This window comes from Scyliorhinus torazame, chromosome 6 (assembly GCF_047496885.1).
Source record: "Scyliorhinus torazame isolate Kashiwa2021f chromosome 6, sScyTor2.1, whole genome shotgun sequence".
Classification (NCBI taxonomy): Eukaryota; Metazoa; Chordata; class Chondrichthyes; order Carcharhiniformes; family Scyliorhinidae; genus Scyliorhinus; species Scyliorhinus torazame.
The window spans coordinates 140,754,773-140,782,099 of record NC_092712.1 but is presented as its reverse complement, the minus strand read 5'-3'; the positions used below and the strand labels follow the sequence as shown (position 1 = coordinate 140,782,099).

Genomic DNA, 27,327 nt, shown 5'->3' with positions numbered 1-27,327 from the left:
CATAGAAGGCAGAGGGTAGCAATGGAGGGATGCTTTTCTAATTGGAGGGCTGTGACCAGTGGTGTTCCACAGGGATCAGTGCTGGGACCTTTGCTCTTTGTAGTATATATAAATGATTTGGAGGAAAATGTAACTGGTCTGATTAGTAAGTTTGCAGACGACACAAAGGTTGGTGGAATTGCGGATAGCGATGAGGACTGTCAGAGGATACAGCAGGATTTAGATTGTCTGGAGACTTGGGCGGAGAGATGGCAGATGGAGTTTAATCCGGACAAATGTGAGGTAATGCATTTTGGAAGGGCTAATGCAGGTAGGGAATATACAGTGAATGGTAAAACCCTCAAGAGTATTGAAAGTCAAAGAGATCTAGGAGTACAGGTCCACAGGTCATTGAAAGGGGCAACACAGGTGGAGAAGGTAGTCAAGAAGGCATACGACATGCTTGCCTTCATTGGTCGGGGCATTGAGTATAAGAATTGGCAAGTCATGTTGCAGCTGTATAGAACCTTAGTTAGGCCACACTTGGAGTATAGTGTTCAATTCTGGTCGCCACACTACCAGAAGGATGTGGAGGCTTTAGAGAGGGTGCAGAAGAGATTTACCAGAATGTTGCCTGGTATGGAGGGCATAAGCTATGAGGAGCGATTGAATAAACTCGGTTTGTTCTCACTGGAACGAAGGAGGTTGAGGGGCGACCTGATAGAGGTATACAAAATTATGAGGGCATAGACAGAGTGGATAGTCAGAAGCTTTTCCCCAGGGTAGAGGGGTCAATTACTAGGGGGCATAGGTTTAAGGTGAGAGGGGCAAGGTTTAGAGTAGATGTACGAGGCAAGTTTTTTACGCAGAGGGTAGTGGGTGCCTGGAACTCACTAGCGGAGGAGGTAGTGGAAGCAGGGACGATAGGGACATTTAAGGGGCATCTTGACAAATATATGAATAGGATGGGAATAGAAGGATACAGGCCCAGGAAGTGTAGAAGATTGTAGTTTAGTCGGGCAGTATGGTCGGCACGGGCTTGGAGGGCCGAAGGGCCTGTTCCTGTGCTGTACATTTCTTTGTTCTTTGTTCTTTGTTCTTTGTGGGGGGGAGGGGTTACGGATGTTTGGGACAGGGGTTAGTGCCAGGGGCACAGTGCTGCCTACTCACCATGGCCGCCCTCAGGACGTTGTGCAGTTTTTTCCAGCACTGTTGCAGCAGTAGGACCCACGACGCTCATGGCATCTGCCACTTGCGGACAGGGCCAGTGTACAGCAGCGGGTGGCAACCTCCTCCCCACCCCATGGTCCAGGTTAGCCCTTGTCTCCTCCACGGTGTCTAGCAGGGTCTCCAGCTCCGCGTCTGCAAACCGAGGTGCCAATCTCTGTGCTGCCACCTTGTTGGCCAGGATGAGTGCCTGTGGGTAGTGGAGTGTTAATATGTAGCTGCAGCTTGTCAATCTCCCAAGTGTCAATCCTGACTCTGGTGTATCCGACACTGTTTTTCATTGGAATTGCTCATGTTTCATGGGGTACCGGCCCATTAACTGATGATGAATTGCCCCGGGTGCGGTGCAGAAGCCCACCGATTCTGTCCCGTCATCAGCACTTTGTCTCTGAAACAGAGCATCCCGCCCAGTGTCTCTAACAGCTGCCATAAAGATTCTGGACTCCACCACAGAGAGAGTGGTGGCTCAATATATTGGTGCTTTCAAAATATTGCTCATCTCCAGCAGTCTGGTCTCCTGTCAGTGGGAATGATGAGCTATAGCCATATTGGAGGGACGGTGGTATAATGGGACGAGTATTTGTTGCCCTCCCTGCAACCAATTCTGTACATGGTGCCAGAAAGCCAGCTTGACCAACCTGCCAAACAACAGTTTGAAGCTGGGCTCTCAGAGGTCTGAGCACCTAAAATGTGTCCTAACAACAGAAATAGCAGCTTCCGCCAGCTTTGCTGAAACCACTGGTGGAACACCTTGTAGGAATAGGAGAGCTAGTAAAACTTTTGAAAAGACGCGATGGCTTGACAACTTTGCAATTGCAATTGACAACTGAAAAAAAAATTGTAAGGCTTGAGTGAGAGATGAGTTCAAGGCAATTATTTTGTTTGGCATTAAATTTATCGCTTCATCACATTTGGCATCTGTGTCTGCTTTGTCAATATATCATTCATATAAAAATTGGCTGAATGGTTTCAATGTTCTTCAATGCAGCTTTGAAGTAATGGTGAGGGGGTAACAAGGTCTACTAAAACAAATAGACTTTGTGTCTCTTTTCGGCAAAGCGGAATGAGTGGTTACTGGAAATGTATTATTAGCTTTTACAGTCTGATTTGCATAGATTCATGAGGCAGCCACCTGCTTCCGGCAGTGTCTTGGCCTTCAAAATGCAAATGGCAGCTAATAGTGTTTGGAACCGGAATGGAAGGTCACAATGCTTGTTTTTGTAGGTTCCACCCTCCTGCTCTTTCTGCTAAGTGAGGTAGGTTAAAATCAACCCCTCGATTCTCTCAATTACTTTGAAAAGATAACTGTTAACTACAAATGGAAGCAAAATATAGACCTGAAACAGCCTCTATTTAGAATACCAGCATCACAGCTTGAACAGTTAATGAAATCACTTTGCAGCAAAGTGGAATAAGGGATGTAGGGGTTATGGGCAACATTCACAGTTACCCTGTCTAGAATTTACAACAAAAACTGTCAAGTAGGTTTCTTTTATACTCTGCTTTATGAAGTTATGAGTGAAATCACTCATATTTTTTCATTTGAATGTGAATGCTGATTGCATCAAGAGGGTGGCACAGTGGCACAGTGGTTAGCATTGCTGCCTCACAGCTCCAGAGTCCCGGGTTCAATTCCGGCCTTGGGTGACTGCGGAGTTTGCACTTTCTCCCCGTCTCAGCATGGGTTTCCTCTGGGTGCTCCAATTTCCTTCCACAGTCCAAAGATGTGCAGATTAGGTGGATTGCTCATGCTAAATTGCCCATTAGTATCCAAAAAGGTTAGGTGGGGTTACTGGGTTACAGGGATAGAATCATAGAATTTACAGTGTCTCTGGTCAGGGCCTCTGATAGGGGTCTGTGTTGGGGGATCTGATGAGGCTCCTGTGAGGTCATACACAGCACTGCACAGGTGTACGAGTGGAGCTGCTGGCGACGTTGGCAGCTGGAAGTATTATCCAGTCACATCCAATCAATGTTTACTTGTGACTTCATGGTTTATGAACTGCTTGGATTAGACTGAGTGAGACCCCAGCACCCAGCAGTAGTTAGAGTTGGGATTTACCATTTGATGAGACAGAAGCTGGGACACCACGATGCTGCAACGACTTGCTTTGAGATTCAGGCCTACCCAAGTGAGACACACACAACCTGATGCTGGGATTCAGCTCAGTGAGCAGAGTTTGCTGAAGATGTTGAGCTGAGGGGTTGAACTGTTTTATTGTGTGGTTCAGGTCCAGACGGGAGTTTTGGGGATTGTCTGTTCTCCCAAAGTATGCTTCTTGAATTTGTAGATTCTCAAAACCATTACTCTTTATTTTCAGTAGGTATTTGCTTATTTGGTCCTTTACATGAGATTGGAGCTTCTCCCCCTTCCAGATATCGCGGACTTCTGAATCATGTGACCTGATATAATTATTACATCACCATCCTGTTTGTTTCTGATGTTAACCTTTTAATCTACATCTCTTCCCCCAGGTTTTGGTCCCTATCATAATTACATCCTCCTACCTCTTCCACCACCCCCTCCAAGTCTCAGACTTCACAGAGTTAGCATCTGAGGAGCTTTGACCAATCTCCCTGATCTGGGGCGTCATTCTCCGACCCCCCGCCGGGTCGGAAAATGGCCGTTGGCCGCCGTGAATCCCGCCCCCGCCCCCGCCGAAGTCTCCGGTACCGGAGATTGGGCGGGGGCGGGAATCGGGACCCGCCAGTTGGCGGGACCCCCTGCTCAATTCTCCGGCCCGGATGGGCCGAAGTCCTGCCCAGAAATTGCCTGTCCCGCCGGCGTAAATCAAACCTGGTATTTACCGGCGGGACCAGGCGGCGTGGGCGGGCTCCGGGGTCCTGGGGGGGGGGCGCGGGGCGATCTGACCCTGGGGGGTGCCCCCACGGTGGCCTGGCCCGCGATCGGGGCCCACCGATCCGTGGGCGGGCCTGTGCCGTGGGGGCACTCTTTCCCTTCCGCCTCCGCCACGGCCTCCACCATGGCGGAGGCGGAAGAGACTCTCTCCACTGCGCATGCGCGGGAAACTGTCGGCGCCCGCTGACGATCCCGTGCATGCGCCGCATTTCCGCGCCAGCTGGCGGGGCACCAAACGCCATTTCCGCCAGCTGGCGGGGCAACAAACGCCATTTCCGCCAGCTGGCGGGGCGGAAATCCCTCCGGCGCCGGCCTAGCCCCTCAATGTTGGGGCTAGGCCGCCAAAGATGCGGAGCATTCTGCACCTTTGGGCTGGCGCGATGCCCGTCTGATTGGCGCCGTTTTTGGCGCCAGTCAGCGGACATCGCGCCGTTGGGGGAGAATTTCGCCCCTGGTTCTGATCTCCTTTTGAAGTTGAGGATATTCTGTACTCTCCTTTCTGTCAGTGTGTGTGGTCTTCTCATGGTTGGTTGTAGAGCTTGTACTAAGTTTCTTCATCAGGACCTGAGTGATAAACTCGAGTTTCTCTTGGCTTTATCTCCCAAGATATTAATGCACTGTGGTTTCTCCTTATGATATCCTGGTCTGACTTGGTTATGGTGTTTTTTTCAATGATTAAGCCTTCCTTTGTTGGTCTTGGACCCATGCTCTCTCACTGGGCTTGTGCACTGGTAGCTCACATTCTCTGTGCCTCTCTGTACTTCCTCACACTGTTTAGCTCTTGTGCGATCATTTGTGCTGATATTAGGTTTTAGTTTTTGTGTCAGAGATTGAAGCTGTGTTCTCAGTCTCCAACCTATTAGCAACTCTGATGGTGAGAAACCATCTTGTCTGTGATTCAATAACTCAGAAGAACTAGATTAAGGCTCTGTTTTTTCTTCAATAAATCTTTAACGATTCTCTCAGCTTCTCCATTTGTTTGAGGATAGTGAAGTGAACTGGTTACACGAATAGATCATTTTCATTTGCAAAATTGTGGAATAGTTCAAGAGCAAATTGCAGCCCATTGTTGGAACTATGATATCCGAGATGCCATTTATTATACAAATTCTCTTCAAGGATTGGATGATTGCTTCTGTTGTGATGCTATGCAACCTGTTCACTTCAATCCTGTATGAGTGCCATTCAAAGATAATAAGTAAGGTTTTCCTCCCAAATTCACATAAGTCCACTCCCTGATGTTCCCTCGGCCTGAATGGAAAAGTAAAAGGTAATAGTGTTTTTTTTAGTTCTTGGCTGTTTAGGGCACAAGTAAGTCGATTAGAAATTATTTATTCTGTAGAGCAAGTAAAGTTTGGCCACCAGACTGATTTCTGTCTCCAGCATGGCATTTTGCTATTCCTAGATGATGTTGGTTGAAGTTTCTGAACAACATCAAGCCAAAGCATTCTAGGTATGTGTGGTGTAGGGGTAATACGGTACACCATGATGCTGAGAGGCTATTGGTGGATAGATACTGGGTCCTGATAGGATCTGCCGCCTACTGGACTCCACCCAGAAATGCGGGGTATAAGAACCCAGGTTCTCCCAGCAGCCGCATTCTGTAACTGAGCTGCTGGGGAACAAGTCTGGTCAATAAAGCCTCGATTGAATTTACTACGACCTGCCTTGTGTGTTATCGATGGTGCCACAGTATGACTATTGGGGGTCACTGATGGGGGTTCGCTAATGGGGTCTCTGATATGGGGAAGTCTCTGATCGGCGGCTCCTGATAATGGGGTCTCCGATGGGGGGTTCTCTGATTTAGGGGTCTGTTGTGGGGAATCTCTGATGGGGGTCACTAATAGGGGTCGCTGATGGAGAGGTCATGTCACCCTCATTCATGTATGCTGTGACTCGCTATCGGGCCACCCGCTTAAAATGGCAGTCTGATAGCAGGATACGGAATGGAATCTCTTGCGCTCCACGCAATGCATAAATTGGCACGGCAAGGGAGAGGGGACTGCTTCTGGGTACCACTCCAAGCACCAACGTAAAGCAGAAGTGATTCAGCTCTGGCAGGAGAACAAAATCTCCCAAATGGAGAATCCAATCCCAAATCTCATTAATTGTAAACTCATGTTCAGAAGGGTAATTGGTGGCTTATGGTCTGTTTTGATTTTGAAACGTAATCCCATAACATAGATGAATTTTTTTTGCATGCCCACATTACTGCCAATTCCACTTTTTCTGCAATTACCTTTGCTGTTCTGTTCTGTTATTGTGTGAGAGGCATAGTGGGATGTCTACACTTGCTGTCTCTCCGCACTTGAAATAAAACTGCCCCCAAATCTGTCGACAATGCATCTGCAGCTGAGATAGTTGTTGATTCTGGGTTGAATTATTTCAGAAGAGATTGCAAGTTTTTCAACCCTTTCAAAAGCATTCTACTGATCCACGTTCCGACACCACTGTTCATCTGTCTCAGTAGCTGTCCCCATGGCTTATTTTCATCTGCTAAATGTGGTAGGGGTTTGCCAATTTGGTTGACCTTAAGAAGGGATCTTTGAAGCTCAATCAATTCCTGAGTTGTTGAAATTCTTTGACGACGTTTGTTCTTTGTGGATCAACTGTAATTCCAGTAGCTTGTACCGTGCGACCTAGAAACCTGATCATAGGTTTGGCAAACTAAATCTTTTGTTGCTCTTTTTAACTGGATACTCATATGACAGTTATTAATGATGATATTGCTTTTCAGAGTCGCCAGATATCAAATGATACCACAACAAGGTTTTACCGGATATCGATCAAAGACCAAACAACCAGTTAGTTAGTTCAAGTTCAATGATAGTTTATTTACACACAAGAATTACTTCGACATGCAACATAAAACACTACAAGCTAAGTTACACCTATCACTACAACAACTGTACTGAACTTCAGGCACCCGGCTTTATGCAGAGGAACAAGGCCTTTGTTTGGATCTTGCGTGGCCGGGTCTGGAGAAGTGACTTCATTTCGGCTGGGTTCATTATTCTGGTAGCGATCGTTGGGCTTGAACTTGTCTTCTGGTTGTGATGCTACACTTGGTTTTAGGCGTAGGTCGGGGCCAAGAGAGACCGAGCGCCGGGGCCAAGAGAGACTGAACACATGGCAGTGTCTCTCTTTATCCTTGTTGTGTTTCGCGCTCTTTTGGGCGGTCCTTAGCTTTGGACCCAATAATTCGGCAGGCTTCGATTACTGCCTTCAATTTTGGCCAATAAAGGGACGGGTGCCTTTATGGCGGGGCGTGTCCTGAGCGGTCATTGACCTTGGCTTTTTGGGCTCCCTGAGCAAAGGGAGTGGCGCCGATGAGTCTATTTCTGTATCTGTGACCTGAGTACAGGTCTTTTGTTCTGGGGAAATTGGCCATTAGAATGCAAAGTAGCTGGGGGTTTTGAAAGCATATAGTTATCTGAGTTGCCAATATACATAAGCTCTGAGCGTCTGAGTCCCGGGTTGACCATATTTCCCATGGTCCTTTGCAGGTGGCCATATTTCCTGGGATCCTTTGTAAGTGGCCATCCCAGATGGCTACATCCCGTCCTTTTGATCCTGAACGCGGAGCGTGGTGGATCACACTGTTGATCCTCATCCGTCCTTGGTGTGCCGGTTACACTTGGTCAGGTTCTACACTACTCTGACCTATGTTTTTGGAGCATTTACCTAATTTTATCAACACATCATAAATTCATAAACTCTAAGGGGCCACTATAAAACATTTAATTATTACACATTTCACTTATTTACACAAGGGAATCTCTAATTATCATTACCTAAGCTACTCTCACGCTGCTGGCAAATATCAAAAAGGAACTTATGTACAATACAACCATTTTTAAGAAATACACAGCAGCATCACATCTCTACTTAATCTATTACAGTCATAGAAGAAGTACAATCTTTTTATTTTGTCAGTGAAAATGGTTTAAAAGGTTTATAGGGTTTGCTGGATTCCAGGGAAAGGGGCTCGGAGTGTGTATATCGGGGAGCGGGAGGCTCTCCTTCGCCATTTGCGGAGTGTAAGTGTCTGAACGACACTGCAGAATATTGCTATTACCAAAAGGGCTTCTATTGTATCGGAAAGGGAATACCATTTTACAATGTTTTTGCACCATGTGGGGGTATCAGTGTTTCTTTTCATGTGAGGTGTGGTGTCTGGGCTAGGGGTCTCATATTGTATGGTCATGTCCGGGGGCGGTGTGGTGTGGGGTACAAACCTGTCAACGCGCGCCGTTGTAGGAGTTCAGCGATGATCGCAATGGAGGTCATCAGTCCTGTCTTCATCTTGTATTTTTGTTCTTCGTTCTTCGTATATTCCTGAGAGTGCAAGCATAATATCTGGTATTATCATTGGTTAACATCTCGTTTTGTTTGTCTTTCTCTCTTCAACTTCAATTACCCATTAGAATCGTCACCATAAGTGACTCACTCATTTTTTTTTTTAAATAACCATTTTAGAGACAAGACATCCGAAAAAAAATTCTGTTTAAGTGCAAGGAATCCCGCCGCTTGTGGTTGATGCGGTGAGTGAGAGGACAATTTCTCCGTCCAGGGTCCAGAGGTAGTTCACGTATAGCAACAAATGTGTAACAGCCAAGTGTGTCAAACATGTAAATAGCAGTTGGGGAACGACCAAAGAGTCGCGGAAGGTAAAGAGTTGAGTGTACAGGCAGTGGCAAAAGGCATTCTTTGAACGACACTAAAGAGCAGATAAGGGGAAACAAAGACCTACCAAGGACAGTAAGGAGTGTAAAAAACCATTGCAGATTACTTGAAGTGATCAAAGCATGAGGTGCGTGTGGGCCGCGGCAGTGCAAGAATGGTTGGGATTCCCGGGTAGGACGGTAATCAGTGCTATTGCTCCACTACCCGAGCTTGGCTGACCGGATACATTGGAGGTCCTCAGGCAGGGCAGGGATTAGTGCCATTACTCCACTGCCTGGGTGACCTGACACGAGCGGAAAGAATTTGTAACATATGGGATCCAACAATTTGTTCCTTTAACAGTCATTGGGCAGTAAATGGCATCAGAAGAGTAACCATGATTGTATCAAGAAATGTTGTAACTGGCCTACATTAATTAAAACCATGTGGCAAGAAGAAAGAAAGAAAGCGGGCAGGTTCCATCAGGAAATAGGACACCGCAATTCACATGTGGTTCCTTTTTCTCATCATCTGGAAACCTCATGGTTCCGTATCAAAAAGCGTCATGAAAGGGTTACCGTACCGGGAGTCAGACTCTGAGTCAACACCATCTCCCAGTTGCCAAACTCGTGTCTGTCGTTTCTGTGCCGTGGCCGTGTGGGCCGTTGTGGGATCCAAATCGTCATTCCTTACTAATCGACAAGAGTTGTCGCGGTGTCAATGGCGGGTTCGTTTGTCGTGAGGGGCGGTAGCTGCAAAGGGCAAATTTCCGTTATCGGGCGGTGGCGGTGGCTCTGGCTGTGGCAGTGAAAGGGGGTACAGGGGTCCAAACATGTCCTGGTCATGGTTCCAGGGGCTGTCGCTGTCGTCCGAATCAAGCTCAAGGTGGAAAGGTGTACCTGTGAGCGGAGACAAGGTCGGGTCTGTAGGCTTGGACGTGCTGTCCTGGCTGGCGGGGGGGGGGGGGGACTGGTCTAAGTTGTCACTGGGCGGGGTGGAATCGTCTGCCATTGCTAGGGAGATGTGGTGGGAGTGGCTACATTGGGTTCCATAAACTTTAAGCTGGTTGATACGGAACCAACCTGTTTTTCCATTGGGGTACGTTATTTTGTACACAGAGGGGCTCACTTTATCCGAAATGGAGTAGGATCCTGCAAATTTAGGGGTGAGGAACGAACTGGGATTATACAGGGAAACCATCACTTGCTGACCGACTGTATACTCTACTGGGAGAACTATTTTATGAAAGCAGGCTTTACTCTGCTTTTTCCTAGCGCCTAGTCGGACAGCTGCAGCGAGCTGGGCTGCTTTAATATTTTCCGTGAGTTGTTGGACTGCTTTTTCGTGGGTGAGGGCGGTGACTGTGGGGCTGGCCAAATCAAGTCCTAGTAAATGTTCAGTTCCTTTCATGGGTCGTCCGATCATGAGGGTGTGGGGGGTGAATCCTGTGGAACTTGATACCGTGTTCCTAATAAACACAGAATGGGAGAACTGTATCCCATGTGGTGTTATGCTGTTGCACCATTTTCCTAATAGTCGCTTTCAGGGTTCACTTCATACGTTCCACAATACGGCTGGATTGGGGGTGATAAGCAATGTGGAATTTTTGTTTCAGTCCAAAAATCGTTAGGACATTCTGCATCACTCTGCCGGTGAAATGGGAACCTTGGTCTGATTCAATGCTGCGGGGGAGTCCCCAGCGTGTAAATATCAGCTGTGTTAAGATCTTGGCTGTTGCCCTAGCCGTGTTTGTCCTGGAGGAAAATTCTTCCACCCATTTTGTGAAGGTGTCGATTACTACCAACACATATTTAAAACCATTTCTGCAGGGGGGTAGGGGACCAATGTAATCGAGCTGTAACTTCGTCCAAAAGCCATTAACAGGTCGGGTGTGTCTTAATTGTCCTTTCCTGGGGTACCTTTCAGGATTATTCTGTGCGCAGGTTAAACAATTCTCAACATAATGCGTGAGTGATAATGGTGCCTAAGTAAAGGACCTTTTCTTTTAGGATCTGGGCTTTTTTCGGGTTAACTTTACATCCAATTGATTGTAAGAGACCTAGCAATTCGGAAAGAAGCTTAACATGTTCTTCCTTTGTATCCGTCTGTAGGAGTAAGTCGTCCACATACTGAATAAGGCATTCGGGTCAGGCAAATTTGGAAAGTCCGTTTGCCAATTGTCGGTGAAAGATGGAGGGGGAGTTATGGAAACCTTACGGGAGGCATGTCCACGTATACTGCTGTCCTTGAAATGTGAATGCAAACTTGTATTGACAGGGCTTATTTAAGGGAATGAACCAAAAGCCATTGCTAATGTCCAGCACAGTAAAGTCCTTAGCATGTACTCCCTGCTTCAGCGTGATTTCGGGACTCGTGGCAACAGTGGGGGCTGCTAATGGGCTGACCTTGTTGAGCTCTCAGTAGTCAATGGTCAATCTCCATGAACCGTCGGGTTTCTTTACGGGCCAAATTGGGTCATTGTTTGTTGAGGCTACGGGCCGAATTACTCCTTGATCTAGTAAGCTATTGGTAACTTTTGCAATCTCACCCTCGGCTTGCTGTGGGAAACCGTAGTGCTTCTGGGGCTTGGGATCGGGACCTGTAACTGTGACTGTTCCCGGAATTTTTCAACAATCGGGCTTGTGCTGGGCGAAGGATGCTTTATGTTTTCTTAGGACCTCTCTAACAGTCTTATCTGTACTAATGGCTTGCGGATCAAACCAATAGTCACCTACTGAGCAGATTCTATGTTCATAGTCTCCTACTGCGAGCTGTTCTGGCCATTTTCCATACACACTTATTCACGGGGTCAAAGGAAAGGTTGTGTGAGGTCATGAAGTCGATTCCTAAAATGTGCTCTGCTGTTTGGGGCAAGTCCACTAAAACAAAGGGGTGCTTGGTGTTTATGTTGCCGATTTGAATATCTATGGGGGCTGTAATGTATCCCTGCTGTACATGTCCTGTAAATCCACTAAGAGGGATGGTGTCTGTGGTGGGCCATTTGTCGCGCTGAAACATTGTGGAGGAGTTTAAAGTGGTGCGGGACCCTCCTGTGTCCCAAAGGAACGCTACTGGGTGTCCTCGGACTGTGCCTGTGACTACTGGTCTGCCTGATTTGTCCCAGAGTGTGTCGCTGACTCAAGTTGGGGAGTCCGAACACCGTCAATCTGTGCTATTAATCACTGCATTATCTGATTGGGCGCTAATGCTATGTATGGGCCTAACATTGTTTCTAGGTTCAATTGCTGGTTCCGTTGCTGGTTCGGGGGGGGCGTTGCATTCGTGGGCATAATGTCCCTTTTGTCCACAATTATAGCAACCTCGTGGTGCCTGTGCTCTGGGGTGCTGACCTTCATTTCTTCCCTCATTTACCCATGCGAGGTCCCGAGTAGTCCTGACTGGGTTCATATTTGCTTCTGCCTTCTCCTGATCTGCCTTTCTATGTAGGGATTGTTCCCAAGCTCTGGAGAGTCTCTTTAAAACCCAAACTTCATTATGTGTGTAGTCTGCGGGGTCGTAATTTACACAGGCTTTTTGACCTGCTTCTGTGGCGTGGGAGACTAAAGTACGAGCCCATTTAATTGTGTTGTCGTTATCTAAGTTTGTGCGGTTCAATTCCCCAAATACCGCTTTAAAATGGATCCAAAGGCGACCTGCGTATGCAGTCGGATGCTCTCCTTTCTTTTGTTTACATCGGTTCAAATCTTCTATGGGATCTCCTCTGTTGTATCCAATCGCATCTAAAATAGCTGCCTTCATCTCCTGGAGGCTTCCTCCTCCTACATTCTGGGGTTCTGGTAAAGCTGAGCTAATGGACGGGTAAAGGCTCATGACTATAAGCTTAACTTCCTCCGGTTCGTCCAGACCGTACATAACTGTTTGCTGTCGTACTCTCTCAAAAAAATTATGCGGGTCTGCTGTGGGTTCAAATGGTTCAATTTTGGCGCAGGCATCTCTCAATTAGGCGATGGTTAGTGGGGTGGTGTAAACAAAATTGGGCTCCTCGCAATCCTGTGACGTGTGCTGTGTGGTGACTGGATTCATGGAGGTGTGTGCTGCCTGTGCAGTTGGTGGTGCGGTGCTTTCCTTTTCAGGGACTGGGAGGCTCTATTCTGATTTTCTGTATCCTCCACATATCTATGTGCGGTTTCATTTTGTTCTTGCCAACTGGGGCCGTTCTCCTGATCTAAATTCGGTCCAAAGGTATCTCTGAAGCCGTTTTGCACTGAAAGCAGTGACTGTAACTGTACTATTTGTTGCCTACATTTGGCGTGATCTGCTGTACTCTGTCTTTGTTCTGCTGTGGAACTATGGACGCTAGTAAAGCTGCCTTTAAATCTGCGCATTGTTTCTTTAGCTGTTCTACCTGCTGTTCCGTCTCTTCTCGTACCAAAATTGCGCGCTGTGTATCTTGGTAGGCCATATCGTACTGGGTCTGAAAGCTGGTAAGGTGAACTATACAAGATTGGTGTGCCCGTTTGACATCAGCCATCTCTTTATCTTTAGCTGCCAACTGTTCCCGGAGTTGCTCATTAATTTTCTCACATTCACTAAAGTTTCCCTCATTCTTCTCCTTTTTCTCTACAAGCTGTCTGCGGAGCGTCCTCACGACCTCTTCTCTGTGCCTCGCAATTGTGCCAATCAGGACACGATTTCCATCGGCTTACGAACTTTCACTGCATTCTTTTTATGTACCTCGGTTAGGTTGTCCCACCAGGTTTGTCCTATGATTCCTGGACCTGACTCATCATTTGAACAAATCTCGGACCAAAGGGGCCATCCTTTCCCCTTCAAATACTTCCTCAACTCTTCTTCCCATATGGGTCACTGCTCTGCTCTACTGGTCGCTGCGACTGCGGCTTCCTGCGGGTTCATTGGACGTTCCATTGCCTTTGCTGCCATTGCTTCTATTGTCTCTTTTCCTACCGTTAATTTGGGACAGGAGGAATAAGGCGGCGATTCGAACAGTGGGTATGGCCTGGGCTATTTTCCAGTTCACAATACTCCCAATAGTTTTACGCAACAAAACATAACGAGTTTACCTTATATCCCTGTTAGTGTGCATGCAAGTTAATACACACTTTCGAAACTTGGAGATTTGATCGATACGGGCCTTACACTTGTGGCTTCTTTCCGTTTTCTCAATTGGGATTCTAATAATAATAACATAATAATCGCTTATTGTCACAAGTAGGCTTCAATTAAGTTACTGTGAAACGCCCCTAGTTGCCACATTCCGGTGCCTGTTCGGGAGGCTGGAACGGGAATTCCAGCGCTGCTGGTCTTCTTCTGCATTACAAGCCAGCTGTCTTAGCCCACTGTGCTAAACTGCAAAGTTTTGTGGGTTCTCTCGGAGTGACAAAATCACTTTGAGGTCGAGTCCCGTCAGATGTCGCCAATAATGTTGCTCTTTTTAACTGGATACTGATATGACAGTTATTAATGATGATATTGGTTTTCCGAGTCACCAGGTATCAAATGATACCACAACAAGGTGTTACCAGATATCGATCAAAGACCAAACAACCAGTTAGTTAGTTCAAGTTCAATGATAGTTTATTTATGCACAAGAATGACTTCGACATGCAACATAAAACACTACAAGCTAAATTACACCTAACACTACAACAACCTGTACTTAATTTCAGGCAATTGGCTTTATGCAGAGGAACAAGGCCTTTGTTCGGATCTTGCGTGGCTGGGTGTGGAGAAGTGACTTCGTTTAGGCTGGGTTCATTATTCTGGTAGCGATCGTTGGGCTTGAACTTGTCTTCTGGTTGTGATGCTACACTTGGTTTTAGGCGTAGGTCGGGGCCAAGAGAGACCGAGCGCCAGGGCCAAGAGAGACTGAACACATGGCAGTGTCTCTCTTTATCCTTCTGGGGGTTTGCGCTCTTTTGGGCGGTCCTTTGCTTTGGACCCAATAATTCGGCAGGCTTCGATTACTGCCTTCGATTTTGGCCAATAAAGGGGCGGGTGCCTTGATGGCTGAGCGGTCATTGACCTTGGCTTTTTGGGCTCTCTGAGCAAAGGGAGTGGCGCCGCTGAGTCTGTTTCTGTATCTGTTACCTGAGTACAGGTATTTTGTTCTGGGGAAATGGGCCATTAGAATGCATAGTAGCTGGGGGTTTCGATAACGTCTAGTTATCTGAGTTGTCAATATACTTAAGCTCTGAGCGTCTGAGTCCTGGGTTGACCATATTTCCCATGGCCCTTTGCAGGTGGCCATATTTCTCGGGATCCTTTGTGAGTGGCCATCCCAGATGGCTACACTTTCACATCCTGTCAGCTCTCAGGACTGCTCTAATTCTGTTATCATTCTCATCTCTCATGAAACCATGTTGTAAGAATATCGGCCATATCACATATTACTTCTTCCATGCCTTCTAGAGTTTGAGACATTGGGCGTGATTCAGTGACCCCATTGTGCCCAGCATCGATCCTGGCGTGCTGGGTGAATAATGGGAAAGGCCAAAATCGAGATTTGCACTGGGTGCAAACAATTTTGGGATTCATCCCGCCCTCTCCCGATGACGAGTTCCAGATCAGGCCCAAAAATGGAGAGAATATCATTAACCCTCACTTGAATTAATTTCAATTTCATTACAGAGATTTAAGTCGAATGCAGCAGCCTCCCGGGAATTACCCAACCCCCTTGCGGGAAGTCACACGGGCGTTATTTGATACGCCTTTTCAAAACGGGAAGCTGGAGCAATGGCTACTGAGGGGAAGTGAGAAGGTGAGCAGCCATTTCCATTTACCGGCATGTAGCTCAAGGGCACTGGAGCTGCTGCCCCAGTGTTCAGGGTTTGCGATCATGGTGGGGGACTCCTCAGCGGGGTTGGGCTTGGTCACGGGCTGAAGTGTTCTAGGTTGGGTGTTGCCCCGGGTCATGTGGGTGGTGGCTTTCTGTCTGTGAGGCCAACAATCCATCTTTAATTATTGTTGAGACTCATAACAGGAGAACCCACAGCTGCAGCCTTTCTCTCCTACCAGACACTTGCAGGACAGAGCCCTGCTGCTGCTTCTATCCTCAAATTCTATTTCACTCCCTTTGACAGTGACCAGCCTCTAGCTTCACAGCTGAACGCTATTTGAAATGAGGAATTAGCCTCGATAGTTGTGAGAGCATTTCAGCACTTCCCTGCTGTGGCTGTGTTTGCTGCCTGTTCCAGCTGGTGAGGGCGGCAAGGTGGTACAGTGGTTAGCACTGTTGCTTCACAGTGCCAGGGATCTGGGTTCGATTCCTGGCCTAGGTCACTGTCTATGTGGAGTCTGCACATTCTCCATGTGTCTGCGAGGGTTTCCTCCGGGTGCTCCGGTTTACTCCCACAAGTCCACAAGTTTGTTAGGTGAATTAGACATTCTGACTTCTCCGTCAGTGTACCTGAACAGGCGCAGGAATGTGGCGAGTGGGGGATTTTCACAGTAACTTCATTGCAATGTTAATGTAAGCCTACTTGTGACACAATAAAAATTATTATGGTGTTCCATGGTTTCCTTTTGCACCCGTGTCGGTGTCCTTTCCTGGTGGTTTGAGTCGCTTCTCAGCACTATCCAGGGAATGTAGGTCTCAAGCTGGGCCGGGGGGCAAGGATTGGGGGAGGCGGCATTCGCTGCCTCAGCAGCTACTCGCGTTGTTCATTTGTTCTTTGTTTTGGTTTTCGTCCTTGGTGTACGGCTGGTGTCTTTGTTGTCTTCCTGCCTGTTTTGTGTTTTCGTTCAGTAGTTGCTCTGTATTTGGTTTGGTTTATAATGTGCCGGACCTGATCTGGGCTGAACTGTGCGGCTCTTGGGAGGAGGGGAATGGTTTTCTCTCTCTCTTCTCCGTCGTGCTCTGTGTTGGAGCAGCCTTTTTCAATGGGCTGGGCTGGTAAGCATTTCCACTGTTATAGGTCGAGGAGGGTTGGAGGGGGGGGGGCGTGGTTTAATGTGTTCTGGGTGCCAAGTGATTGGTGTCCTCATTGTATTGTCTTTTGTATTTTGATACTGTCAATAAACTAATACATTTTCAGGTTGTTTGCTGCTCGCTCCTGCTGGTGGCTGCAAATGCCTGGAGGCTGTTGCTGCTGTTTCCTTCCTTTTCTGTAGCCGGAAAGAAGGACAGTTTTTTCTAAGATACTTGAGTCCTGGATCACCGGGCTCAAGGGGATGTATGGGTCTAGAAGGAAATCCAGTTTGAGGCAAGAAGGTGCTGTGGGACCTGCTGCGTGACATTGATCCAAATGGACCACCTGATGACACTGTTGAAGAAATGCATTTGCAGATTGCTGATGCTTTTGTTGCTTGTATGGTGAGTGCTGCATGTAACTGGCTTGGCACCGGAGGTTAAACACGCTGAAAGTCAAGGATGTTCAAAAGCACCTTGAGAGCCGGTGAAATATGTGGATGCCAGGATTTGGTACGGGTGAGATTGGGCTGTGTGGGAGGGCCTTGACGGAGAATGGCACTGATACGTGGACCAAGTAACATATTGATGGACAGGCCATTCTATGACAAAGTTCTGGATGTGATAACACGTTCTCAGGCTCATCCCCATTTCTGTTTAGGAACCTGCGAGGGGTGATACCATGGGTGGGACTCTCCAATTGCCGACGCCAAAATCACGTTCTGTGATTTGCCGGTGAATACGTTTTATGATGAAATTGGGGGCGACGCCGCCCCCACATAAACGCCGTACTCGAGGTGTACGCCGCACACTGTTGGGACGGCCTTGTATCCGTATCTGCAGGTAAAGCCGGGAGCTTGTGTGGCACTGCTGCTAGCCCCTCACCGGGCGGAGCATTGGTGTGGGGGCGGCGGCGACTATTTGGTCATAACACCAGACGCTTCCTCAGGACATAGCCGCAAAATCAGAGAATCCAGCCCTGGGTGTTGGCTTTTTGTGACAATGAGCTGATATAGCTTTGTATTGGTACCCATGTGGAATGGTGACGTTTCCTTGTTTAGTAGTTACTGTAATATGTGAAATGTTACGTAGCTGATTTTCAAATCTTTGTTACTGTTGACCATTTAATAAACAAAATAATCTCAACTCACAAGTACCTCCTCGAGGGCACAAGGGCCATGTCTCAGAGGATGATTCGTGCGTTGCATGTCCAGCAAACTTTGAAGCCTGAACAGTCTGCCTGTACTCTCGGAGCATCAGCACCATAGAAGCAGCAGTCAACAATCAAATACTAAAGATCAAGACTTCAGCACTGTGAATCTTCTCTCGACAAAAGGGTAAGTGTGTGGATGAGTGGAGGGCAGCTGATCACGTTCCCGTGGCAGGGGGTGACTGTGCAGAGCAAGTTTTGTTGACACAAGTGGCTCGCTAGATAGCACTCTGAGAGAAGGCCAGACACGTAAGGGTGGGGGATCTGAGAATCCGAGGGTGGAAGCCCTAACTGATTGGCAGTCTCTCTCCTCCAATTCCTTACAGATATAATGAAGATTGCTGGAATTGATCCCACAGAGGCTGCCCCTGCATTGCTTGTGGCAGCTGAGACGGGCCGATGCTAGAGACAGCAGCAAGGCAACACAGGCTGGAGGTAGCACCCCATGTGCTGGGGGCAATAGCAAAATAGAAGGAGAAGGAGGCCATTCGGCCCTTCTAGCCTTCTCTGTTATTCATTGTCATCATGCTGATCATCAAGTTCAATACCCTGATCCTGCCTTTCCTCCATATCCCTTGATCTCTTTAGTCCCCGGAGCTATATCTAATTCCTTCCTGAAATTACACAATGTTTTGGCCTCAACTACTTTCTGTGCGAGCAAATCCCACAGATTCAGCACTCTCTGGGTGAAGAAATTTCTCCTCACCTCAGTCTGAAAAGATTTACCCCTTATTCTCAAACTGTGACCCTAGTTCTGGACTCATCCACCATCGGGAATATTGGGCTGGATTCTCCGATCGCTGGCAACAAAATCGCATTTTTCCGCTGTGGTTTTTCCTCAAATCTGTTTTAAATTTGTTACCTCTTATTCTAAGATTATGACCTCTCATTTTAGAATGCCCCACAAGAGGAAGCATCAGCTCCATGTCTACTTTATCCAGACCTTTTAGCATCTTGTGTCTCTCAATTAGATCTCCCCTCATTCTTCTAACCTCGAGAGAGTATAGGCCTAAACTGTTCGATCTCTCGTCATACGACAAACCCCTCATCTCTGGAATCAATCGAGTGAACCTCCTCTGAACTGCCTCCAATGCCAGTACATCTTTCCTCAAATAAAGGGACCAAAACTGCTCAATACTCCAGGTGTGGTCTTACCAATGCCTTGTATAGTTGCAACAACACTTCCTTACCTTTGTACTCTATTCCTTTTGCTATAAATGCCAACATTCCATTTGCTTTCCTTATTATCAGCTGTACCTGCATGCTCGGTTTCTGTGACTCATGCACGAGTACACCCAGATCCCTCTGCATCGGAGCCCAAAGTCTCTCCCCATATGGATAATAAGTTGCCTTTCATTTTTCCAACCAAAATGCATGACCACACACATATCCACATTAAACTCCATCTGATACATTTTGGCCCACTCGCCTAACCTATCTATATCCATTTGTAATGTTCTTATTTTCTCATTGCAACTTACTGTCCCACCTATTTTTGTGTCATCTGCAAATTTGGTTATATCTATCCCTGTATCCAAGCCATTAATATAGATTGTAAATAGCTAACGTGACAGTCCCGCCATCTGAGAAATCAGCCTGGTAAACCTTCGCTGCACTCCCTCCATAGCAAGAACATCCTTCCCCAAATAAGGACACCACAATGGCACACAATGTTCCAGGTGTGGCCCCACCAATGCCCTATGCAAGTGCAGTACCTGCACGTTTACTTTCAGCGACTGATGCACGAGGATACCAAAGTCTCGCTGTGCATCCATCTCTCTCAATTTACACCCATTCAAATAATAATCTGCCTTCCACAGCGGCGTCAATGCATTCCACTCTGCACGTACAGTAAATGCCATTGTCATATCTTTAGGGGGCCTGACCTGATATTCTCCAGGGCCTCCACGATTCTCCGCCTCCACTGGGGCGAATTGCCAACGGCGACATTTGCTTGTGCTTTAAAAATTGGGAACAGGCACAGTGGCTGATGAGGGAGAGAGAGGAGGTAGGACACGGAGAAGCATGATCTAAGGCTGCCGGTCCTGACACTGGCCAGGCTGGCTGGGGTTGGGGGGGGGGGGGGGGGAACTAAGGGACGGGATTGGAGCTGGGTGACTCCCGCCACAGGACTGGGACAGTGCCCAGGCATGGACCGCCATTTCTGCGGCTTGCAAAGCATCCATCTTGCTGCGCATCCCACTGACCACCCACCATGGTGCCTGCTTCTGCAGAGTGCCACCAGTCATATGGGTGCTCCCACCCCCGCAACCCAGCACCCACTCTCCCACCCCATCACCCCCCCTCCACCCACCACACCTGCACCCTGCAACCCAGCCCTCACTCATCCACCCCACCCTCCTCCATATCGCGCTAACCGGTCGTCACACGCCGGCAGGGCATCACAGGGCCTGACCAAGGGCAACGGCCACAGTAACCCCTACAGGGGGGCGCAGGAGGATGGCCATGGAGCATACCACTGGCAAGGGCAGCTCCAGCCAACAGTGACCCCTGGCAGCAGGAATGGGTGCGGGGATGGGAGGGTGACATGCGGAGGCAGGGACCGCAGTGCCAACTCAGTCCGCTGTGTAGTCCGTTGGTCCTGGTTGGGCATGGGGGTACTCACCATGCTAAAATGTCAGCCTTTCACCCCTTGCAGGCAATGGACATTGGAATTCAACCAGTAATGGTGGCCTTCCTGGTGGTCGCCGCAGCCCTCAGGGATGCACTGCGGCTGTAGGACCTGGAGCTACTCGAGGAGGAGGAAGCTGCAGCAGCGGAGTGTGCCCCAGAGGAACAGGAGGCAGTCGCTGAGGATGGAGAGCCGGCCACCCAACAGGCCGAGGAGGAGGAGATGCCGCATGAGGCCTCGTGAGTACCGGCAGCATCTGTCATTCGAGAAACTGTTGGGCCAGGCATGTCGTTGAATACTCCGGCTGTGCTTCAGGACAGTGCGACATATCTGCCAGATCATGGTGCACCTGGCAATGCGAGGGAATGGGGAGGTTCCTGGTAGCCATCAAGGTGAGAGTTGCCCTGAATTTCTATGCCACGGGGTCTATTCCGGCACCGACTGGAAACCTGTCCAAGATCTCACAGAGTTCGGTGCACAGATGGATCCACGCATTCACATGGGCCCTATATGCCAGTCGACACAGTACATCCATTTCAAGGTGAAACGAGCCCACTAGGATGCCCGGGCAGCAGAGTTTGCTGCCATCGCCGCCATGCCCCTGGTCCAGGGGGTCAACAATGGGATACATGTAGTCCTATGAGCACCTGCAGATGACAGTCCGCTCTACACAAACCAAAGGGTGTTCCACTAGATGAACGTGCACCTGGTGTATGACCATGAGATGCACATCACGCACGTTGTGCACGATACCCGGGCGGTATGCACGATGCTTTCATCCTGGCAGACTCAATGATTCCCGGCCTCTTTGAGGCGCACACCCATGACTGGGGGTTTGGATCCTGGGCGACAGGGGTTATCCACTTTGGTCGTGGTTGATAACACCTATCCAGAGGCTATAGACGGTCACGGAGACCCACTATAAAGGCACCCACGCAGCGACAAGGGGCGTGATCGAGCGGTGCTTCGACCTTCTGAAGATGCTGTCAGGTCCCTGGAATGCTCTGGCGGGCCCTCCACTATGGCCTCTGCAGCACTTTCCACCATCCACCTGGGTGATCCCTGCATTCGAACTGGCCATTCCATCACACCATCCCATTGAATCCCTGGGGTGGTGGAGGTGGTGGTGGTGACACTGGAGCGGTGAGCGCTGGCTAAACTTTGGTCCCTGGGCCAAACCCCACCCACAGCATCCACCAACTCCACCCACCCCCCCTCCACCACACTAACACTGTGCTCCCTCTGAGGCCAGCCCAGACAAGCCCGCCCCTCATACCCTTCTGACAGAGCATCAAGGCAGGTTGTAACATTGTGCACAGGTGTTTAATGTGAAAATATATATAGATTTGTGCCTTAACCCCTATCACTAAACTGTGACCTGCACCCGTGCCAACCTAACTGGTGTCTACTTTTCTGGCCTTATGGGCCCTAAAGCTATGTCTAAGTGGACTCTCGGATGGTACATCAGGACTGGAGGTGGTCTGCTGTGTTTTCAGTCCTGTGACCTGGTACATTAAGAACATAGAACATTACAACGCAGTACAGGCCCTTCGGCCCTCGATGTTGCGCCGACCTGTGAAACCACTCTAAAGCCCATCTACACTATTCTTTTATTGTCTATATGTCGATCCAATGACCATTTGAATGTCCTTAGTGTTGGCGAGTCCACTACTGTTGCAGGCAGGGCATTCCACGCCCTTACTACTCTCTGAGTAAAGAACCTACCTATCTCCCCTCAATTTAAATGTATGTCCCCTCGTGCTAGACATCACCATCCGAGGAAAAAGGCTCTCACTATCCACCCTATCCAATCCTCTGATCATCTTGTATGCCTCAATTAAGTCACCTCTTAACCTTCTTCTCTCTAACGAAAACAGCCTCAAGTCCCTCAGCCTTTCCGCATAAGATCTTCCCTCCATACCAGGCAGCATTCTGGTAAATCTCCTCTGCACCCTTTCCAATGCTTCCACATCCTTCCTATAATGCGGCGACCAGAACTGCACGCAATACTCCAAATGCAGCCGCACCAGAGTGTTGTATAGCTGCAACATAACCTCATGGCTGCTAAACTCAGTCCCTCTACCAATAAAAGCTAACACACCGTACGCCTTCTTAACAACCCTCTCAACCTGGGTGGTAACTTTCAGGGATCTATGTACATGGACACCGAGATCTCTCTGATCATCCACACTGCCAAGAATCTTACCATTAGCCCAGTACTCAGTCTTCCTGTTATTCCTTCCAAAATGAATCACCTCACACTTTTCTGCATTAAACTCCATTTGCCACCTCTCAGCCCAGCGCTGCAGCTTATCTATGTCCCTCTGTAACTTGTAACATCCTTCCGCACTGTCCACACCTCCACCGACTTTAGTGTCATCTGCAAATTTACTCACCCATCCTTCTACGCCCTCCTCCAGGTCATTTATAAAAATGACAAACAGCAGTGGCCCCAAAACAAATCCTTGTGGTACACCACTAGTAACTGGACTCCAGTCTGAACATTTCCCATCAATCACCACCCTTTGTCTTCTTCCAGCTGGCCAATTTCTGATCCAAACTGCTAAATCACCCTGAATCCCATGCCTCCGTATTTTCTGCAGTAGCCTACCATGGGGAACCTTATCAAACGCTTTACTGAAATCCATATACACCACATCAACTGCTTTACCCTCATCTACCTGTTTGGTCACCTTCTCAAAGAACTCTATAAGGTTTGTGAGGCACGACCTACCCTTCACAAAACCTTTGGCATCTGTCTTCTGGGGCAACCGGGCCTGAATTTCCTTTGTAGCCACCTAAAATGGCTGATTCCCTATTAATTTAGCCAAAACCCGATTTAAAATGGCTAACCGAAAAGGCTGATGGGAAAAGCAGGCAACAGGACACAAACGGACAGCTGCAGACAGAATAGCGTATTCGGCTCTGGGGAAGTCGGCCCAGATCGATACTCAAGACTATTAGCAGCACATCAACCCAGACATCTGCAGTTTAATCGGCTATCCCCGGGAACAATTGCAACATATTAGCAATTGAATGCCGGGCCAGACCTGTCGGCGCCTGCAGTGGCCGAAACAAAGACAGGTGAACGACCACCCCCCCGATCGAGGAATCGCCCTGTTATTGGATATATCGAACACAGTGATTGGGAACAAGTCCAATCACTTGGGACTCAGGGTCAAGGGCTGCCCCGAGAGGCGGGAAGCCCCGGGACCCTATAAAGTGAGGGGCCAAGTTCAGATCTCTCTCTCTCTCCCTTCTTCGCCTGCTCGCGACCTTCGCAAGAACATCGACCAGAAAGCGTAAGTTTGACTCCAGCGATCGCGACCCGATAGAGACTCCTAGCCATCGACCCGTATCAGCCTTTTGAATCCCGCGGGCCAGGTCCGATTCGATAGGCCATTAGTTTCCCTGACCTGGTGGGCCCTTCCTAAAGTTAAGTATTGGCCAGTAGTGGTAGGTTCCTATATAGAGAGTAGCATTATTGTGTAAGCATTACTTGCTGTACATAATAAATGACCGTTGATTTCAATCTTACTAAGCGGTGTGCTGACTTATTAATCATAACTCGAGCTTGAACCATATGGCGGTATCAGAAAGATACCTGGCGACTCATGAGCAAAGGTGGCATAATCAGAGGTAATAAACTAAGGCTAATAAGAGCAACACACTTAAGGGTTACTCAGGTGTCCAGGATGACGTGGTGCCACCCTGTTCTGCCTGCTGTCCACCAAATGCACCAGGGACAGGAAGGGGGGTTGTCCAAGGTGCTACGGTGTTCCGGCTCCTCCCTGGAATTTACAAGCACAGGCCCATCACCTCCTCCTCCCTTGGGGTGCCTAGTGGCCCCCGGGCTACTCCATGGGACAGAGGTGCGAGTGGAGCTGTCCCTGAGGCTCCCCCGCCTCCAGGCACTGCCAGACCTGGAGTCCCGCTGTCATCTCGAACAGGTTGTGCATGCTCACAGCCATGGAACACAGGGAGTGGACCACCTCCGTCTGGGACTGAGCCACATCACACTGGGACTGTGCCATCACCTTCTGGGTCTGTGCCACATCAGCCAATGACTGCGCCATCTCCCTCTGGGACTGGGCCACCTTCCTGTGCCCATGTGCCATGTCGGCCAGCGCCTGGGCAATTCCGCCGCAGCTCTCAGCCACTGTGACTAGGCAATGTTCAGGAGCGCCGCTGCAATGTCCAGGTGGCTCTGGCACATGGCTGCCTGTGAGAGGGCAGCCCTGTCCTAGGCTCGGCCATCACATGCACAGAATGACCCAGGTCTTGACATCTTGATCCATGGCCGAAATGCTCGCCCCAAGGCTCTCACTGCGAATGCCACATGTGCGGTGTTGGCCTCGGTGGCACACATGGCCGGCACCACCTCCTGCTCCTGCAGGCAGGAGGGGTTGGACCCCTCCATCTCTGCCTGCAGGTGCTGGATGCTTGCTGACACCGTCTCATGTAGTCCCTGGCCCTGTGACTGCATCTCCACGATCGATAGGACTGTCCGTTCTAGAAGCCCGAAACCCATCTGGACTGCAGCTAGACGCGAGTGTCAGCCCATCCACTAATCGCTCGCCCGCTCCGGAGTTCCTACCTCCACCTGCTGCACCAGATCAGCTGTGTGGTGGGCACCAGATGGTGCCCCAGGAGCCTCTTCATTAAAGTGCTCAACCGAGGTCCGTGTCACCGGGATGGTGCAGGGTGCGGAGACAGCTGTGATGTGAAATACGTGTCATCCTCGGACTCAATCTCCGGGGCTTCCTGCGCCTTGGGTATATGGGTCGCCTCCGTGATGGCATCCTCGTCACTGCTCGGCACCCGGGGCTCTGGCTGTAGCTTTGGCTTTGGCTGTGGCTGGGGAGGGAGACTCCAGAAGGGCCCACCCTGTTATTAGCAGGTTCCACAAGACACAGGTTCAGCTGCCCTCCGGGTGGGGGGAGTGGGCAGGGTTACCGGTGTGTAGGACAGAGATTTGTGCTGGGGCACAGTGCTTCCTACTCACCCTGGCCGCCCTGAGGATGTTGTGCAGTTTTCTACAGCACTGTAGGCCTGACCGGATGGTCTTGCTTGTGGCGCTTACTGCCTCTGCGTCTGGCATGGCGAATGGAGACGGCTGGCAGCCTTCTTTTCGGGCTGGGTACAGGGTGGCCCGCCTCTTCTCCATGGCGCCCAGGATGGTTTCAAGCTGGCCGTCCATGAATCTTGGGGCTGCTCACCTTGCTGCCATCTTGTTGGCTGGGGTGGTGTGTGTGGGGAGTGCAGTGTGTATATGCGGCTGCAACTTGTCAGCCTTCTGAGTGTCAATCTCGGACCTGGCTAATCTGGCACCGTTTCTCATTTGAATCGATTGTGTTCCACATGGCACTGGTGCTCGCCCCTTTACTGAGCTAAATCGGTCCAGTTGCGGCACCAGTCCACGAATCCTGCCTGGAGTCAACAATTATTCTCAGGTGCGGAGAATGTGCCACAGTAGTCTCACTAATATGAGAACCTAACTTGAAGAAATCTCTTCAACTTGCTGGCCTTGCAGCACTCGCTTTTTCTAAGTGGTCGGTCAATCAAGTATGATCCTGAAAAACTGTTTGGGGCACGCAGATTGGGACTAAAATGAGGCCATGGGCACAATCATAAAGCCGTGCCTTAAAATAGTTCTGCTTCCCTATAATCAGGAATTAATGTTGATTCCACTGAAATCTCTTTGTGTCGTTCCATGGGTTATGCATAATATCGATGAAGGGTCAATCCTAATATGCAGCACTTGTGGAATCGACTCCAGAATTTGGAACTGTTAGTCAGGATGAAAAGGAACCGTTAGCCAAGATGAAAAGTTTCAGCAACATGCCTCTCTTTTCAGCAATGACTCCAGTATTATTAAAGTGCTGCCCATAAATGTCACAGGATTCTATATAATGGGAGCAGTATTCTCTTTAAACTATTCTAATATCGGCAGAATGAGAAGAGATTTCCAGTTAGTCAGAAAACACTCAATAAATTTGTTTAGCAAATGTTTACGGTAAGGTTATTTTTGAACGGGATAATATAATGAAGATGTTTCAACCTCTAATTTAATCCAAGTGTGCTGCGGTTCTTTCTTTCTTCTTCCTACAGTGTCTTTGATCTTTTGTCAGATGTAGTTTCAGTCACTAACATATTAGTTCTTGGCACTCTTCTCTCTGTGTCTGGTATCTAATATTCACTTTTAAGTCTGCTAAATTTCCTTTCTTCTTTTATACTCTGCCTAGGCCTCCTTCAATGTAATTTTTTACATTGCTACATGTCCAGTATTTTCTTCCATATCTCAATCATTTTTGTGCATTTTGTCCCACTCTTTACTACCTGTTTCAATTTCTCTGTAACATCCTACACTGGGGAGGGGCTGTTGGCAGAGGGGTGGAGGTGGACGGGGTGTTGTGTGAGCTGTTGAGGAATGTGACATATCTGCCAGGCTCAGGTTTGTAAAACAGGCCCACTCATAAGAAATCCTGGAAAGAATATGGGCTGGATTCTCCGAAACTGCGGCTCTGTCCGCAGGATCGGTCTGGTCTTACGACCAGAAAGTCGGCGCTGCCCCCACACTGATCCTCTTCCCGGTGGGGAGCTAGCAGCCACGCACCGTAATACTCCCGACTTTACCTGCGGATATGACTGGAGAATGGCCGGATCTGTGGCTGCGCATGCGCAATGAGTCAGCCTGCGGCGGCCGCGCCGTGCAACATGGCGGCAGTCGCGCGCGGACTCTGCCTGCCAAAGACTGCCCCCCTGTAACCAGCCTCGCCACCCCGAACCACCCCCCACCAGTCCCCCCAGCTCCCGATGTCATTCCCCCCTGCCAGCGGAACGGCTCTCCCCCCGACTGTGGCGGC

General features: G+C 48.9%; 1 long non-coding RNA gene across 1 annotated transcript in view; it reads right to left on the bottom strand.

The window, feature by feature from the left end:
• LOC140425741 (uncharacterized) overlaps nucleotides 1–27,327 on the bottom strand; it is a 219,015-nt gene that overhangs the window by 75,660 nt on the left and 116,028 nt on the right. Inside the window, exon 2 of the long non-coding RNA XR_011947968.1 lies at nucleotides 8,305–8,404. This is a non-coding gene — a long non-coding RNA (uncharacterized lncRNA). The remainder of the gene's footprint in view (nucleotides 1–8,304; nucleotides 8,405–27,327) is intronic.